Source organism: Pleurodeles waltl, chromosome 7 (genome assembly GCF_031143425.1).
Source record: "Pleurodeles waltl isolate 20211129_DDA chromosome 7, aPleWal1.hap1.20221129, whole genome shotgun sequence".
NCBI lineage: Eukaryota > Metazoa > Chordata > Amphibia > Caudata > Salamandridae > Pleurodeles > Pleurodeles waltl.
Window position 1 is genome coordinate 895,811,501 of NC_090446.1, and position 18,836 is coordinate 895,830,336.

Here is an 18,836-nt window from a genome sequence, read left to right on the forward strand (position 1 = left end):
TCATGCACCCACTCACTCACCCATACAACCATTTACGCGCCCATTGACTCACCCATAGAGGCAATCATGTACCCATTCACTCACCCATACAGCCACTCATGCACTGATTCACTCACCCATACTGTCGCTTACGCACCCAGTCACTCACCCTTACAATCACTCATGTACACACTCAATCATCCATAGAGACACTCATGAATCCATTCACTCACCCACACAGACACTCTTGCACCCATTCACTGATCCATACAGTCACTCATGCACACACTAATTCACCAGTACAACCAATTACACACCCAATCACTCATCCATACAGCCACTCATTCACTCAACCATACAGACTCTTATGCACAAAGTCACTCACCCATACAGACACTCATTCATCCACTCGCTCTCCCATTTACACACTCATGCACCCATTCACTCACCCATACAGCCACTCATGCACCCAGTCACTCATTCATACAGTCACTCATGCACCCACCCACTCACCCATATACACACTCATTCACCCATTCACTCACCCATACAACCACTTACACACCCAATCACTCACCCATACAGGCACTCATGCACCCATTCAATCACCCATACAGCCACTCATGCATTCATTCACTCACGCTCCAACTTTGGAGAACCCTGGAATTGTAGGTGGCAGAGAGGAAACATGAGCAGTGCTGGATGATGTTCCCGGCTGGTTGTTTGAAGAAGATGTTGTTCTTTTTTCTGTCTTCAACCTCTTCATTTCCGCTCTTGCCAATCGAGGGGAATGAATTGTGCTAAGGTGTTTGTACATATTGGATGTACCACAGCTGTATTTTTTCTCACTGCCCCTTGAAAGTATCTTTGGCATACATTGCAGGTAACTTTGTGAACATTTACTTTTTGCCCCTCTGGCATACTGAAGATGTCCCAGACAATGGTCTCTCTTTTTTTGGAGGCTCTTCTTGTTCTTCTTCTTCCACCACAATATTCTGTTCTTCCTCTTTGACATTTTCTGCAGCAGTTGCCATTTTTTTTGCTGGTAAGAAAAATGTCAAAATAAGAAGGCCAAATCCAGTCTGCAAATCTCCCAGTAGAAGTGTGCATATGTGTTGCTACTCCCAAAATGATAGAGTTGGGCCATTTCTGTATTATTGATAGAAAGGTGTTCCACCTACCAGAAGCAATGTTTCCTATGTCACATGGGGTGCGCTACTCCTGTGTGGCGCCATCACGTACAGGTTTTGGTTCCGTAAAGTATATGAAAACAACTTTAGAAATAAATCATTTTCTTACCAGTAGTATTTTTTATCACTATTACTAAACCTCTTTAGTTAAATTAAACTTTAGAAGTATGTGTTATGGTATTTAGATTTTTTTAAAACACCAGAGTCGCATACCCACCGCGATTCTGGAAACACGTGCCGGCAAGATACGCAGTGGCGTCGCAACGCCTCAATTTTCTCTAAAACAATAAAAATCTCCAATGTCTTTACTTTCTCAATATATTTATAAGGTTGTTAGAAAACCTCTAACCTCTTCTGAAAATTGAAATGTTCAACGGAGTCGCATAACGATCCCGGAGGTTTATAGCAGGTGGGCAACTTCCAATATTTTTATAAAAAATAAACATTATTCTATAATATAAATATATATTCTGTATAAAAATGATTAGTAATCCTGTAGCTCTTTCTAGTGTTACAAGTCACTAGATACAATCTTTATATTGGTTTGATTATTGTATTGCAATAATTACATTACTTTATGGTGAAAAAAAACAACTTAGAAATTCACTGAAAAAAACATACGTAACAAATAAGTTATAGTTAGGAAATAGAATAATAAACACCTAACAAATTCACTGAAAAAAACAAAGGTTACAGGAACGTTATAGTTAGGCTCACATGTCATTCATACAAAAACCAAATTCACCAGTTATAGTTATCAGAGCTAACTATAACTTGTGCCCCTGTAACGCACTGCTTATGACCTCACATATGACATGGTCAGTGACGCAAAGGGTTTGCGACCCCTAACGATTTTGTGATGACAGAATTACACCAAATTTGGCAGGAATGTAGGTCCTGGTCCAGTAAGAGTGTTTTTTTTGTTTAGGTGTAAATCCGTTCAGTAATTTTTGAGAATTTAAGGGGAAAACAAATTTGTATATCTAGGGACGTGAAGGATTTGGGACCCCTAACGATCTCATGTTGAGATCTGATTGGCTGATGACCTTTCAACAACAGAAGCTGTTGAAGTGTTGTGTCAGACACCTTGGGACTCAGCTTCAACAGAGTCCTAAAAAAAAGTTTTTTTAAAAAAAGGACTGGGTACTAACACCCTGACCCCTTAGCTCTGGTGGTGGTGTCTAAAGGGGCCTTCCTCGGGCTAAAAAGCATTTTTATTTTACGGGCTGAGACGCGGTGGATCTGTGAATCTCCTCGTAATTTTTTTTAAAAATGAAGCACGTCTCCTGCGCTTCGTTACTTTAATGCCCCAGGTGGGGCAAGTCCCCAAGGCTAATTTTTTGGAATGGGGGGCCTATGTCCCCCCACTGCCCTGGGGACCGCCACCTCCCCAGGGCTTTATTGTAATATGTAGGGGGGCCGTCTGCCACCCCGCTGCCCCGGGGACCATCACCTCCTGGGGCAACACTGTAGTTGGAGCGGGATCACTATAACTCGTGCCCTAAGGTAACTATAACTTGCGCCCCCGCCATGCACAGTTTTTTAATGAAAATTTTTACTGCAAATATTACATTAAAATTAATTTACATGGGGGAATGTCTCTCTAGAGGGGTTGGATATACAGTTTATTTATTGTTAGTGATAATGGAGGTGACATCCCCAAACAATTCAACAGAGTGATGGGCAAGGCAGTTAAAACTGGGTGTGGATGATTAGAAAATAGTCTGCCACATGGCGGAGTTTATATTCTACTTTTCCCAGAAGAAAGGGCTTTTTCTTTCTTGTCCGGAGTTGTACGAGTAAAATTAATTGACATGGAGGAGTGTCTCTTTAGTGGGATTGGATGTACATTTTATTTATTGTTAATGATAAAGGAGAATATTGCTTATTTCTATTTCATTTCTGCAATGTGTATAACAAGTTTCAGGTGCATTACATAAACCTTTTTTTCGAGTGGAAGGTTTTGACACATAGGCCCTCATTATGACATTGGCGGTAAGTCCCGCTTATCGCCATGGCGAATGCGCCAACATACCGCCGCCGCCGCTGTTTTACGCTACTCATATTGTGACCCACACATAGCAATCTGTCACTATACAGCCACACACACAAGTCCTCCAGCCCTAAAGTCGGTGATAAACTGCCGGTAGCAAAACCCACACTGTTATGCCAACAGAACTACGCCCACAGTGTTATGACCCACGAATCACCACGGCGGACATTCAACCGTGGTAAACCATTGGTGGTACATACCGCTGCACTCAAAATACACACACACTAACAAAACAACACTACATAAGACAATTCAAAAAACAAACACCTGACACACATACACACACCACACACACACCCACAACACTAGAAAGCACCCACACACCACCCACAACCCTTTACGACTCAAATAAATTGACAACAGAGAGAGAGAGTGGCACCAAGAGCACCCACACAACCAGAGCCACAGAACACCGTCACCCATACACCATCCATGCACCTTAGAGCTCACACCCCAACACATCACCCCACACACCCTCACACACACTACACACACTACACCCATGGCACCACAAAGACACCCCATGTTCTCAGAGGAGGAGCTAAGGGTCATGGTGGAGGAAATCATCTGGGTAGAGCGACAGCTATTCGGATCACAGGTGCAGCAGACGTCCATTGCTAGGAAGATGGAGCTATGGGGGAGAATCGTGGACAGGGTCAATGCCGTGGGACAGCACCCCAGAATAAGGGATGACATCAGGAAGAGGTGGAACGACCTATGGGAGAAGGTGCGTTCAGTGGTTGCAAGACACCGGATAGCTGTACAGAGGACTGGCAGTGGACCCCCACCTCCTTTCCCCACAATTAACAAGATGGGAGGAGCAAGTCTTGCCAAAACTGCATCCTGAGTGCCTGACAGCAGTAGCAGGAGGACTGGACTCTGGTAAGTTAAATCTCTATTACTACCACCCCCCTACCTGCATGCCATCACATACCCCCACCCCTACCCTCACCCCATCACCCTACCACCTCACATACACCCCACCATCACAACCCAACCATCCCAATACCAAGCCCTGCATGCAACACCAATGCATGGACATCACTCACAGCTCTGCATGGACACCCATCACTTAAGCATGCACATTAGAGAGAATCACCTAGCCCACAAAATCACTACTCACACAAGGCAAAGCTGACAGGGCAATCACAACCATACAGGGCAACACACCCATGCACAAGATGTCAAACGCAGAAACAATAACACTGCATCTACATCCCCACAGGTCCCCCACACAACGTCACCGATGGAGGTGCCAGCAACATCCAGCAACATCCAGTCCGCCAACAGAAGAGGCCCACAGTGATGACAGCAGCTCTGGACACCTGGATCCAGATGACCAACCTGGCCCATCAGGGATCTCCAGGCAGTCGGTTACCCAGGCACAGTCCCATACCACCACAGAGCCTACCCCCTCAGGACACACCAGCACAGTACCCACCCAGCGGGCCCATACCTCTGTCCCCAGGACATGTCAATCAGCAGTGTGTCCACCACTACAGGGACCCCAGGCAACCCCACAAACACTCGACGATCAGAGACCTGGGGTCAGTGGCAGTGGGCACACGGTTCAGGGGACAGAGGCACAGGACAACAGGGAAGCTGGGAGGACTCCTGTGCGACAGGGTTAGGGCAGGCCCAGGGACCGACACTCCAGGAGGCACTCACCAAGATCCTGGGAGCATACCACCATTCCTAGGAGATGATAGGCCAGATGCTGGCCAACTTGCAGGAGACCCAGCGGCTGCAGGAGGGACAGTACCTGGGGATCAGGGAGGCCTGAAGGACATCCACACCACCCTGTTCACCATTGCCGGGGTGCTGGCAGACATGGTCAACACCATGAGGGAGGCAGTGGCACACCACCGGGCCCCTGACACCAGCCAAACCGATGAACAGCCCTCCACTTCCACTGCCGCTAGTGGACAGGAGGCCCTGCCACAGGACCAACATGCCACCAGCACCCCCTTCCCCTGCAGTAGGAGAACCACCCCACAAATGGTCCCTGCGATCCAGGCAGAAGCCAGAGACTATTGCCAAGACCCCTGCCAGGAAATAAGACTCTACTGATTGTCACCCTTGTGTCCCACTCTGTCACCCTGTCCACCTTGAACTGCCATTGCTCCACTTCCTATGCCCCCTTGGACAATGCACCTGTGATACCAATAGAATGGACTCTATCCTGGACTTTCCTCCACCATCACCCCAGTCCATTGCACATACCCCGCCACTGATTAGCACTTAAATAAACACCCTTGAATCACAAAATGATTTGGAGTCAGTCAGGACCTTCACAAGTGTGTTTTTACAACCACTCAGACAAATAGCAATGTCAATGTTCATTTTCACATACCAATGTATGACAGTTGTTGGGCAGCAGTAAACATATCAGAAGGCAGAATGAGGTACCCAGATCTGTGAAAAGGGAAGCCAAAGTGAAATGTCAGGGTCCATACACAGAGGTTAAGAGGCTGACTTATACAATGTCCTACAGTAGTCAGATATGAGATGAGCAGTGCCAGTCTCTTACCTGTGTCTCACTGGAAGTACTGTATGATGATGTTGTTTCGGTTGTCAATATCTTCTTTCTCTCCCTCCTCTTCCTCACTGTTTACAGGCTCCACAGCTGCCACAAGACCATCATCAGGCTCATCCTCATGCAGAAAAGGCACCTGGCGTCGCAAAGCCAGGGTGTGCAACATGCAGCATGCCACAATTATTTGGCACACCTTCTTCAGTGAGTAGTATAGGGAGCCACCTGTTAGATGGAGGCACCGGAATCTGGCCTTCAGGAGGCTGGAAGTCCGCTCAATAATACGCCTAGTTTGCCCATGTGCCTCATTGTAGTGTTCCTCTGCCCTTGTCCTGGCATTCTTCACTGGGGTCAGTAGCCATGAGAGGCTGGGGTAACCAGAGTCACCTGCACATGTTTATGGATATCTGTTAGACACACACTAACCCTTAGGGACTACCCCATACCCAGACACCTATTCATACTGTGTGGGGACCTGGGGCTCACCTATTAGCCACACCTGGTGCCTCTGGAGTTGCCCCATCACATAAGGGATGCTGCTATTCCTAAAAATGTAAGCGTCATGCACAGAGCCAGGATAGTTGGCATTCACATGAGAGATGTACTGGTCTGCCAAACACACCATCTGCACGTTCATTGAATGGTAGCTTTTTTGATTTCTGTACACCTGTTCATTCCTGTGGGGGGGGGGGGACAAATGCCACATGTGTACCATCAATGGCACCAATTATGTTGGGAATATGTCCCAGGATATAGAAGTCAGCTTCCACTGTGGCCAAATCCTCCACCTGGGGGAAAACGATGTAGCTGCGCATGTGTTTCAGGAGAGCAGATAACACTCTGGTCAACACGTTAGAGAACATTGGCTGAGACGTCCCTGATGCCATGGTTACTGTTGTTTGGAAAGAACCACTTACCAGGAAATGGAGCACTGACAGGACCCGCACTAGAGGGGGGGATACCTGTGGGATGGCGGATAGCTGACATCAGGTCAGACTCCAATTGGGCACACAGTTCTTGGATTGTGGCACAATCAAGTCTGTAGGTGACAATGATGTTTCTGTCTTCCATTGTCGACAGGACCACCAGGGGTCTGTACACCGGAGGATAATGCCATCTCATCATCTGCCCCTGCGGATGTGCCCTATGGAGAAGAATGGTGAGCAGAGGGTCATGTACCACATAGGTTGCACAAGTGTTTTTACAGTAATGTGAGTAAATCTGTGTGTGGCGTTGTCTGTCCGTATTTCTGCCCAAATGTGCTGTGACGCAGTTAGGTGCCATGCCATGTGCCACCCTGAAATGGCGGCTGCCTGACCTGTGAGGAGGGACAAGGGGAAATGAGGTAAGTGTGCTGGCGTTGTGCAGCATAGCGGTAGGCGGTCGAAGACCGCTGTGCAATTCTGCATTGATGATCTCTGGGCACCTATGGGTTCCAGGAGCCAATGACGATTTATGCCGGCGGTGACGGTACGCACCCCCGCGGACGGGACCGCCATTTTCTATCTGTTCACTCACTTGATACCTGACCTTCAACAGGAGAGGACCTACACTGCAAGTGCTGCTGTGACCTGTGTCTGGAAGCAACAATGGCTTGAGTGTCTGGGGAAAGGCCCTGCCTTCACTTCGGAGGAGTTGCAGAGACTAGTGAATGGGGTCCTTCCCCAGTACGCGCTACTCTGTGGTCCTCCAGACAAACAGGTGAGTACACTGGGAGCATGATGCGTGGGACATGAATGTATGGAGTGGTGTGGATGGAAGATACATGTGGGGTTGGGGGCTGAGGCCTGCATGAGAGGATGGTGAGTGTATGTGTGTCAGGGCATGGGTGGGAAGTGGTGGGCAATGAGTATGATGAACCAGATAGGAGAGTAATTTCCTATCATCCTATACCTTTCCTATAGGTCAGCACCCACCAGAAGAAGGGTACTTGGCGTGCCATCTCCAAGGAAGTGCGGACCCTGGGGGTCTATCATAGACAGAGCAACCATTGCCGCAAGAGATGGGAGGACTTGCGCCGCTGGAGCAAGAACACGGCGGAGGCCCAGCTGGGGATGGCCTCCCAACTTGGAAGGGGTGCCCGTCGCACCATAACCCCCCTGATGTTCCGGATCCTGACGGTAGCATATCTGGAGTTGGATGGGCGCTTGAGGGCATCACAGCAGCCACAAGGGGGTGAGTACAGTCTCATTCAGCTGACTCTGCGTGCTTTCCGAGGTGTCTGGGTGGGGGATGTGGGCTGTGGGTTCCCCTAGGCCAGGGCAAACGTGGTAGGGTAGGTCCCTTGTTAGGCAGGCTCTGTGGCACACCAACCCCAATAGTGGTAGTGGCCATCTACAACTAGACAGCTTCCTGTGGGTTCCAGGTGTGCAGCAAATGGGGTTAGGCATAGTCCCCCATGGGCAGGTGTTTTTCCTACTAACTGGTAGTGCATGGCCTAGTGCATAGGGCTGCTCCCTGTGTATTGTGTCCGCCAACGGTAGTGGTGTTGCTGGCATTGACCAAGTGTCTCCTCTGTCTTTTCCCCCATCTTGTTTTGTCACCCTGTCCTTGTGTGCATTATCATCATCTGGCGGAGGAGCAGAGGCACTGGAGATGGAGGGAGCTGCATCCCACATAACCCAGGAGGGTGAATCTACGGAGTCTGAAGGCACCAGTTGGACAGAGGGCGAGGGGAGCTCCACGGAGGGGACACCAGCGACAGCGGCTCCTCCTCTGATGGGAGCTCCCTTGCGGTGGTGGGCACTTCTGTGCCCACCGCAACTACAGGTACAGCCACCACCCCCCGTACCAGCACCGCCCTCCCAGCAGCCCCTCAGCGTGTTTCCCGTGCCTGCTCACCCAGGAGAGTGGGCATCTCCTTCGCCCCAGGCACCTCAGGCCTTGCCACATTCAGCCCTGCTGCCCTCAGTGAGGAGACTATTGACCTCCCGAGATCCCTCACTGTTGGGCAGTAAACCATTTTGAATGCCATCCAGGGTGTTGAGAGGCTTTTGCAACAAACACATGCATACCTGGAGGGCATTCATTCTGGCGTGGCGGCCCAACAGAGAGCATTTCAGGCTCTGGCCTCAGCACTGATGGCAGCCATTGTCCCTGTGTCAAGCCTCCCCCTCCAACTTCCTCTACCCATACCCAATCCCCTCTACCTCAGCCTATCACAAGCACACCATCAGACCAGCATGCACACACATCAACACACAAAAGTGGCTCAGGCAAACATAAGCACCACACATCCCACAGGCACTCACACAAGTACCATACCCATGCAGACACACCAACATCCACTTCCTCCACTGTGTCCCCCTCCTCCACGTCCTCCACCTCCCTCCCTGTCTCGTCTCCACTCACACCTGCATGCACTACATCCTCAGCCACTGCCTCCATCACCAGCACGCCCATCACAACACACCACTCACGAGCAATCACCACCCCCACAACCATGCACACGTCCCCTGTGTCCTCTCCCAGTGTGTCTGTGAGCCCTCCTCCCAAAGTACACAAAAAAAGGCACACACCCACCCAATAGCCATCCGCCTCATAACAGCCTCAAGCCCATGCACCTGCACCCAAAATCGGCAGACGTACACCTCCTATAACCACTACCTCATCCTCCACTCCCACACCCCCTCCATCTTCCCGTCCCAGTGTGTCAAATAAACTTTTCATGGCTAACATTGTCCTCTTCCCTACACCCCCCCCCCCATCCTTCCCCTAGGGCCAGGATGTCTAGAGTCCAGACCAGCACCTCAACCACCAAATCGGCATCCAGTGTGGTCCCTGCAAGTCTGGGAGGATCGAAGGGGGCACCCATCAGGGCTGCCAGTGTGCCACCTACTGAAGCTAAGGACCACTGATCCCACCACCTGCCAAGGTAAAGAAGGGGCCAGCATGCAGAAGGGAAAAAACGCACCACCCACCCAGCAAGGCCTCATACAGAACCAAGGAGGACAGTGCCAAGGTCCCAGCAGCGACTACCAAGGTGGGGAGGGGTCACAAAAGCAAAGGAAAGTCACCTCAGGCCACGGAGCCTCCTGGTGAGGGACTGGTGACCCCCATTTCTCATGACAGGCCAGCAACCTGTACCACGGTGAGCACCGCCGCGACGACCGCCACCTGCACCACCACCTGCACAGCAGCTGCCACAAATACAGTCACCAGCATCTTCCCCGGTGGGCAGCCGTCCGAGGCTGCTGGAGACGGCCTGGTGTCTCCCTCCACTACTACAGACACCTGTACCACGGGTAGCACCGGCAGGATCTCTGCCGCAGACACCGCCGCAGCTACCGCCACCTGCCCTACCATGTGCCCAGCCAGTGCCACTACAGCGGACATCAGCAGCATCCCCAGTGGGCAGCCGTCCGAGGCTGCAGGAGATGTCCTGGACCCTGCACCCACTACATGAGTCACCACCAGCACTGGCACTACCAGCAGTTTGCAGCATAAATTGCCGCAGGGTGGAGTGTGGCTCTGCCTCCATGGAGTATCATGCTACCCGTTCCCTGAAAATCTCATGGCTCAGACACCCAGGTGAGGGAAGGGGAACTGCCACACCCCAGGTGCAGCATCACTGGGCACAAAGCCCCCTCCAGAACCAGTGGAGAGATACATCCACTAACCCAGTCCTTGGCAGGATGAAGCACTCTGGGCACAAAGCCCCCTCCAAAACCAGTGGATAGATACATCCACTAACCCAGTCCTTGGCAGGATGAAGCGCCCTGGGCACAAAGCCCCCTCCAGAACCAGTGGAGAAGGGCATCCACTAACCCAGTCCTTGGCAGGATGAAGCACTATGGGCACAAAGCCCCCTCCAGAACAAGTGGAGAGATACATCCACTAACCCAGTCCTTGGCAGGATGAAGCACTCTGGGCACAAAGCCCCCTCCAGAACCAGTGGAACATGTCACCGACTTGAGAGACTGTGGCTTTGCACTCCCCAGGAGCAAGCAGTGGGCAGTGGACCCACTTGAGAGACTTGAGAGACTGTGGTTTTGCACTCCCCAGGATCAAGCAGTAGGCAGTGGATCCACTTGAGAGACATGAGATACTGTGGCTTTGCACTCCCCAGGACCAAGCAGTGGGCAACCCACCCACTTGAGAGACTGTGGCTTTGCACTCCCCAGGACCAGGCAGTGGGCATGGAGCCCCCTCGAGGAGCAGTGGCGTCATCCCATCATCCAGCTGAGGTGCTCCCCCTCCCCCTGAGGTGCCTGTTTTTTTTTTTACCTGATGCCCCTGCAGTGTTCTCTCCGTTTTGAGGCAGGTGTCATGTGTGGGCTTGGCCCATGCTTTTTGGGACCTCTGGTCCACGGACATTTCATGGGACAGTGTACGGACTTGTGTACTTGCAGTATATATTTGTATATACTGATTATTTACTGTTCCCTTGGGCTATCTGATTGTTCGAATATTTCACTAGTTAAACTCATTTCGTTTGGTCCTTGCGTTCTTCCAGGGGGTGACGGGGTGTATCTGTGATGTTATTGGATATGTGTGTGTGGTGTTGTGGGTGGGGGTTGAGCGGTGTTGCGTGTTGTGTGTGTGTGTCACTCTCTTTTCCCTCCTCCCCTCCCCTTTGTGCTAGGTGCAGTACTCACTGTGGTCGTCGCAGTCGCCGTTCGTACTCCTGGTAGATGAGAAGATACGCCAACATTAGTAACACCTGTAGTTCGGGCTCCATGGCGTCCTGGTTCCTCGTTGGGTGTCGAGAGGTGAGTGGTTCCCCTTCCAAAGACTGTTTCCGTCGTGCTTTTGATGGCGTTGGTACCACCCCGGAAAAGCTGGCGGATTGGTGCCTTGTAATAGTGTGGACGGTACATTGTGTTCTGCCTGTCTGTTGGCGGTTACCGCCGCGGTGTTTGTTTCTACCGCCATGTTGGTCGGTGTGTTAAAGTGGCTGTCTGTGTTGGCGGTTTCCGCCATGGTGGTAATTCCATTTTTTTGACCACCGGCCTGTTAGCGGTATTACCACCGCTTTAGCACCGACCGCCAGGGTTGTAATGAGGGCCATATTATGTATCCTGGGGCGGTGCATGATGCCTTTGTCCTGAGGAATAGCAGTGTCCCTAATATGATGGCCCAACTACAGAGGCACAGGGTGTGGGTAATAGATTAGCCAGAGTCACCACCCACTGTAGGTCAGTATATTCCGTCAGGGGCTATCCTCAAAGCATTGTGTTACGCTAATGTTTGTCCCTCAATACTTGCAGGTTACTCTGGCTACCCAAACCTATCGTGGCTCCTGACCCCTGTGAGGAATGCCAGGACAGGGGCTGAGAACCCTTATAATGAGGCACATGGGCGAACCAGAAGAATAATCGAAAGGACCTTGGGCTTCCTGAAGGCCAGGTTCAGGTGCCTCCATCTGACAGGTGAATCCCTGTGCTACTCACCCGGGAAAGTCTGCCAGGTAGTAGTGGCATGCTGCATGTTGCAAAACCTGGCCCTCAGATGATATGTGCCTTTTCTGCAGGAGGAGGAGACTGGAGACGCCCCTGTGGCAGCAGTGGACCCTGAGCACAGTGAGAATGAGGAGGCAGAGGATGTAGATTTGGACAAAGGAACAACAGTTATACGTCAATACTTCCAATGACACACAGGTGAGACAGTGGAACTGATCATTGCTCTGACTATTGATTTCATCTGTGTGACTGTAGCATGATGGCATTCACTTCCTTTGCATCTCATCTTAATTGTCACCTATGGCTTGTCATTTTACAGATGTTGGTGATATGACAACAGTGTCCTGATGTGATTACTACAGACAGTTACAGGTCATTAATTGTATGCTATCACAGTGTTCCGATCATTTGCACCAGATGTGACTGTTCATCTAATTGCACATTCTCAACACATAAAGTACTATAAGTCAAGTTGTGTTCAAGGGTGTTTATTGTAGTGCTATAAAATTGAGGGAAAAGTGCAATGGAATGGGGTGATGGTAGAGGAAAGTCCAGGTATTGGTACCTACTGTTTGTAGCACAGGTCCAGTGTCCAAGGGGTCATAGAAAGGGGAGCAAAGGCAGTTCAAAGAGGATATGGTGACAGGGTGGGACACAAGGGGGACAATCAGGAGAGTCTCATTTCCTGGTGGTGGTCTTGGTCTTGGCAAGTGTCTCTGGCTTCTGTCTGGGTCGCAGGGAACGTTTACGGGTTGGTTCACCTTCTGCAGAGGGAGGGGTGCTGGTGGACTGTGGGTCCGGTGGCGGGCCTCCTGCCCACTAACTGCAGTGGAAGTGGTGGGCTGGTCAATAGACTGGCTAGTGGTAGGGGCCCGCTGGTGTGCTGTCCATTACCTCATGATGTTGGCCATGTCTGCCAGCACCCCTGCTATGGAGATCATGGTGGTGCTGGGGGCCTGCAAGTCCTCCCTGATCTCCTGATGGTGTTCCTCTTGCAGCCTATTGTTCTCCTGCATGTTGTCAAGGATCTGGCCCATCGTGTCCTGGGATTGATGGTAGGCACCCAGGATCTTGGTGAGTGCCTCCTGGAGAGTCAGTTTCCTGGGCCTGTCCTCCCCCTGGTGCACAGTGGTCCTTCCAGTGTCCCTGTTTCCTGTGCCTGTGTCCCCTGAACGGTGTGCCCACTGTCACTGACCCCAGGTCCCTGATTGTCTTGGGGTTGAGGTATGCACTGGGGTCCCTGTACAGGTGGACACACTATTGCTTGACATGTCCTCGGGACAGAAGTGTGGGGATGCTGGGCAGGTGCTGTGGTGTTGCATACTAATGGGGGACTACTGGTCCTCTGTATGGCGAGCAGGTGCCTTGCTGCTATGGATCGTACCTTCCCCTGTAGGTGGTTCCACCTCTTCCTGATGTCGTCCCTTGTTTTTGGATGCTGTCCCATGGTGTTCACCCTGTCCACAATTCTCCGCCATAGCTCCATCTTCCTGGCAATGGATATTTGCTGTACCTGTGCTCCAAACAGATGTGGCTCCACCCTGACTATTTCCTCCACCACGACCCGCAACTCCTCATCTGTGAAATGGGGGTGGCTTTGTGGGGACATGGGTGGTGTGTGTAAGTGTGTGGGTGTTGGGTACTGTGGTTGGGTGTGAGTAGTGGGGTGCGTGAGGGGTGTATGGGTGTATGCGGTGAGTGTGTCTAGTTGTTGCAGTGGTCTTGGTGTCAGTCTGGTGGCAATCATTTTTATTCGTAAAGGTTTGTGGGTGATGAGGGTGTGTGTTTTATAGTGCTGTGGGTGGGTATGTGTGGTGTGTGTATGAGTGTCAGGTGTGTGTTTTTGGTATTGTCCAATGTTGTGTTGTTTTGTATCTGGGTGGCAATTCTGAGCGCGCCGATGAGCACCGCCAATGGTTTACTGCCATTGAATGTCTGCCGTGGTGATTTGTGGGTCATAATGTGGTGGGCATTGTTTTGTTGGCATAACGGTATGGGTGTTCATACCAACACCTTAACACTGACCTTTGGGCTGGCGGATTTGTGTTTGTGGCAGTATTCTGTCGGTTTGGTGTGTGTGTCTCATAATATGACAAACAAATGTTCGCCACAGCGACGGTATGTTAGCGGCCGTCACCGCGGCAGTAAGCAGCATTTACTGCCAATGTCATAATGAGGACCTAAGGGCCATATGTAGGAAGCCAAAAAATTGCGAGTCGGAAATTGCGAGTCTTTGCGACTCGCAATTTCCGACTCGCAAAATGGGATCCAACAAAAAAAAGCGACTTAATTTTGCGACTCGCAAATGAAGTCGCACCGCAGATTGCGAGTCCGCTGTTAGCGAGGTCGCTTTTTGCGACCTCGCTAAAAACGAACTCGCAAATTGCGAGTGGGTATCGCAAATTGTGACTGTGCCGCAAATTGCATGCAGGTGCAGCAAAACAGTTTGAAAAACACTTCCTGGCTCTTGCTGATGACATCAGAGCCAGGAAGACATCAAATACACCTGGGAGGAGGGAGGACCACACCCTTTTCTAACTGCTGAGGAATAGCAGCAACAACGGAAGACTCAGGCAGTGCAGGCAGGAAGAGAAAATTTAAATTCTCTGAAAAGGAACTTCAGGTGCTGACAGAGGAATGCTGCCAGCATCATGACCAGCTGTTTGGAAAGGCTGCCCTGAGTGTTCCAGACACTGAAAAGAGGAGAATCTGGCAAGACATCCAGGAGAGGGTCAACGCCATAGGGGTGAGCCACAGAAGCATAGAGGAAATAAAAAAACAGTGGTATGACCTGCGCTCCAGGACAAAGGAGAGGATGGCAGAGCGCCTCAGGGAGATGAGGGGCACAGGATGAGGCCCATCCACCATCCCACCACCCACAGCCATGGAGGAACTGGTTCAACAGACCCTGGAGCCTGAGGCAGTGTCAGGAATGGGAGTACTGGACACGTCAGCGCCAGGGACATCAAAAAGTGAGTACCATGAAACATGCATGTACACCCATAAATGCTATACCCCCACCCACCAAGTACACAGCAGCATGCACAACCAAACTAGCTCCATTCCAGACTAGCAACCACCAGAATGGTGCATTATGGGCAATGTAGTATAGTAGTCAGCTTATAGGCAACTGTTTATTAGGAGACATACAACAGATGTTAGATACTGACAGTGTGTTCCCTATATCCCACAGGTCTCCCACAAGATACCCCCACCAGCCACACCGTCCAGGGTGAAGAAAGCAGCCCACAGGCAGGGCAGGAGGCTGCAGCAGCCACTACAGGGCCCAGCACCACACCACCACAGTTCCCTCCAGCTAACCAAGTGGACATGGTGGAAAGAGACACAGCACCTGGTCCCAGCCACAGTGTGAGACAGCAGGACCCCGAAGCACCACCGCGTCGCAGACGCAGACTCCATGTCCAAGCAGTGTCCCAGGTGGATTTAGGTAACGCATCCATATCTGCGGCTGAGGCATCCCTCATATCTGGTCAATGCAACGGATGGAGCACAATTTCACAAATGGGCTGGCAGAAGTGAACACACAGTTCACACGTTTGAACGACAATGTCAGTGACCTTGCACTATCCATACGGCAACTGGTGACGGAACTGGTGTCAGAGAGACAGAGTGCAAGGCGCTGTGAGCGCCAACTGGTACAGAGATTGGACTGCATGGCTGCATCCATCGTCTGTCTTGCAGTGAACACCACAGGGCTGTCACGACGTACTGTGAGCTTGCAGGTGGACTTGGGCCACTTTGCAGGGGATGTGGCTCGGGGACTGGGTCGCATTAGCCACGCTGTGGAAATGCTGGAGGCTAGACAGGTGGCTAGGGGCACGGCAGAGACACCTCAGGACAGTGAGGAGGGGTCCACCATCAGCAGCGCATCTGCCACAGACACACGTGTCTTGCGGAGTGGCAGTGCACGTCAGGGGTCTGCTGACACACCTATCACAAGCCATGCTGGGCGTCCCAGGCGGAGGTGTTAGGCCCAAGCACTGCAGGACACATGAGGCACATGGAGTGAATGTGTCCTCATTGAGGGTGGACATTTACAGCCCCTTAACAAAAGTTCCGTTATTTCGTTATTAGGTTCACTTATTAAAAAGTATTGTTTGATCCACTTCACAACTGGGCTCTTTGTGTGTGACATTAGTGTGTGTGGTGACAGTTACCACATACCTTCCAAAGCATTGGTTTGCAATGTGGTCCCGTCTCTGTCTGCCTTGATTTGCAATGCTTCTATTTCCAGGCTGGCGATGTGGTAGCTCTTGCTCGTCATCCTCCGAATCTGGGTCTTCAGGTGTGAGATGTAGCCCACGTCTGGTGGCAATGTTGTGCAGTATAGCGCATGCGCCTACTATCTTGAAAGCTGTTATTGGGGCATACTGGAGCGCACCTCCACTTCTGTGGAGGCATCGGAATCTTGCCTTTAACAGTCCAAAGGTCCTCTCTGTGACATTTCTGGTCCTCCTATGTGCACTGTTATATCGCCTCTCATTCTCATTGCTGGGTGTTAGGTACGGGGTAAGTATCCATGGTCGTAGCACATATGCACTGTCACCTGTGTGGCAAAAATGAACAATGTTAGCAGGGCATGGATGGTTTCTACAGTGACCTGTGTGTATGGCTTCAGGGTGTCTGTAGCAATACCTCATAGATATCCGTCTCAAAACTCCCCACGTTCTAGGCGTTGGTGTATCCCACTGTGCCTGAAAATGTAAGAGTCATGTGTACTCCCTGGAAATTTGGCTACCATGTCAGTGATGACATAATGGGCGTCACATACCACCTGGATGTTCAGTGAGTGGGTACACTTCTGGTTGCGGAGCAGATGTTCCAGATTTGCAGGAGGGCAGATTTGTATATGTGTCCCATCCACACACCCTATTACATGTGGGAAGTTGGCAATTTTGTAGAATTCCAACTTGGTGCTGTTGATTTCTGCCTCATTCCTGGGTAGGTATATGTATCTGGACATGTGTGTGAGTATGGCATCTAAGAAACATCTGAAGAACCGTGAGAGTGCACTTTGGGATACCCCACCTGCCACTACAATCACCCCCTGATAGCTACCCGAGGCCAAGAGATGCAGTGAGCATAGCACTTGCACATGTGTGGGGATGGCGTTGCCGCGCACAGTCTGTCGTTGAAGCTGCGGATTGAGTAGATCAATTAATTCTAATATTGCTGCACTGCTGAGTCTGTATTTATCATAGATCTCCTCCTCAGTTTGTTGGAAAAGTGTCTGCCTGGTTCTGTATATCCTCTCCTGTCTCTGGCTCCTCTTCCTCCTCTGCTGTGCGGCGTGGACTCTCCTCCTCCTTGCTATCACATATTTTCAGCCATTTTGAGTAACCCAGATGCCTTCTGGGTCTCCTTTTATACTTTGGTTACGGTTACCACCTGCTCTGAGTTAGTGGTAATTTGGGTGTGCAAAATGGGCTTTTTGCGACTAGTCGCAATTTGCGAGTGGCTTTTTCATACGGTTTGTGACTCGCAAATTGCGTCTCCCTATTTGCGAGTCACACAATGGGGTCGCAAAATTTGCGGGTCGGTAATGGCTCACGTCGCAATTCGCGATTCGGAAATGGGATTTTTGCATCCCATATCCGATTTTGCGGGGTCGCAAATTGCGATTCGGGCCATTTGCGACTCGCACATTTTTGCTACATCTGGCCCTTAGTTCCTTACACAGAAGGTTGAGAGTTTCAGTCTAGGTATGTCAGTTGTCATTTCACAGCATTAAACTTTTTTTCAACTTAAAAAATGTAAGGTACATACAGAAAGGTTGCATCACTCTTTTTACTTGTCAAATACGTTTTTTTCTATTTATCAGAACATTTCGCATTGCAAGTGGCACGGGGTTGGATGGTTATAGGGGGGTGGCCAAAGGGCCTGATCCCGCCATGCACAGCCAAAGGCCGTGCACGGAGCAAGGTGGCGGTGGGTATAGGGGGTTGGGAGCAAGGCCTGGTCCTGCGGCCAACCCCCACCAGGCACAGCCGTGCAAAGCATGGGGTTGGGTGGTTAAAGAGGGTTGGCCACAACCCCTGCCGCGCATGGCTGAATGCTGTGCATGGTGCATGGTTGGCTAGTTATAGGGGGTTTGCTGCATGGCCTGGCCAGAGGCCAGGTCCTGCGGGTAACTCCCACCATGCACAGTCAAAGGCTGTGCACAGCAGTGGGCGAATATAAGGAGTTGGCCACAAGGCCTGGCCACAGGTCAGGCCCTACGACCAACCCCACACTGCGCATGGCCAATGGCTGTTCATGGTGCAGGGTTAGGTGGTTTTAGGGGGTTGGCCACAGGGCGTGGGCACAGGCCAGGCCCTGCAGGCAATCTCCGCCATGCACCGCCAAAGGCCATGCATGGTAGTCAGTGATTTTAGAGAGTTGGCTGCAAGAACTGGCCACAGGCCAGGCCCTGCGGCCAACCCCGCCACACATGGCCATGCGCGACGTGGGGTTTGGTGGTTTTAGTTCCTCTGGTCAACATTCGCCACGCACGGCTGAAAGACGTGCATGGCGGTGGTTGGATTACCATATAGTAATTAAGATTACATTAAAAAAATAAATTAATTTAATTAACCAAAGGTTACAGGGATGTTATAGTTAGGCTCACATTTTAAATGTACAAAAACCATAGAAATGTACCTGCTAGACTTATTTCAAGT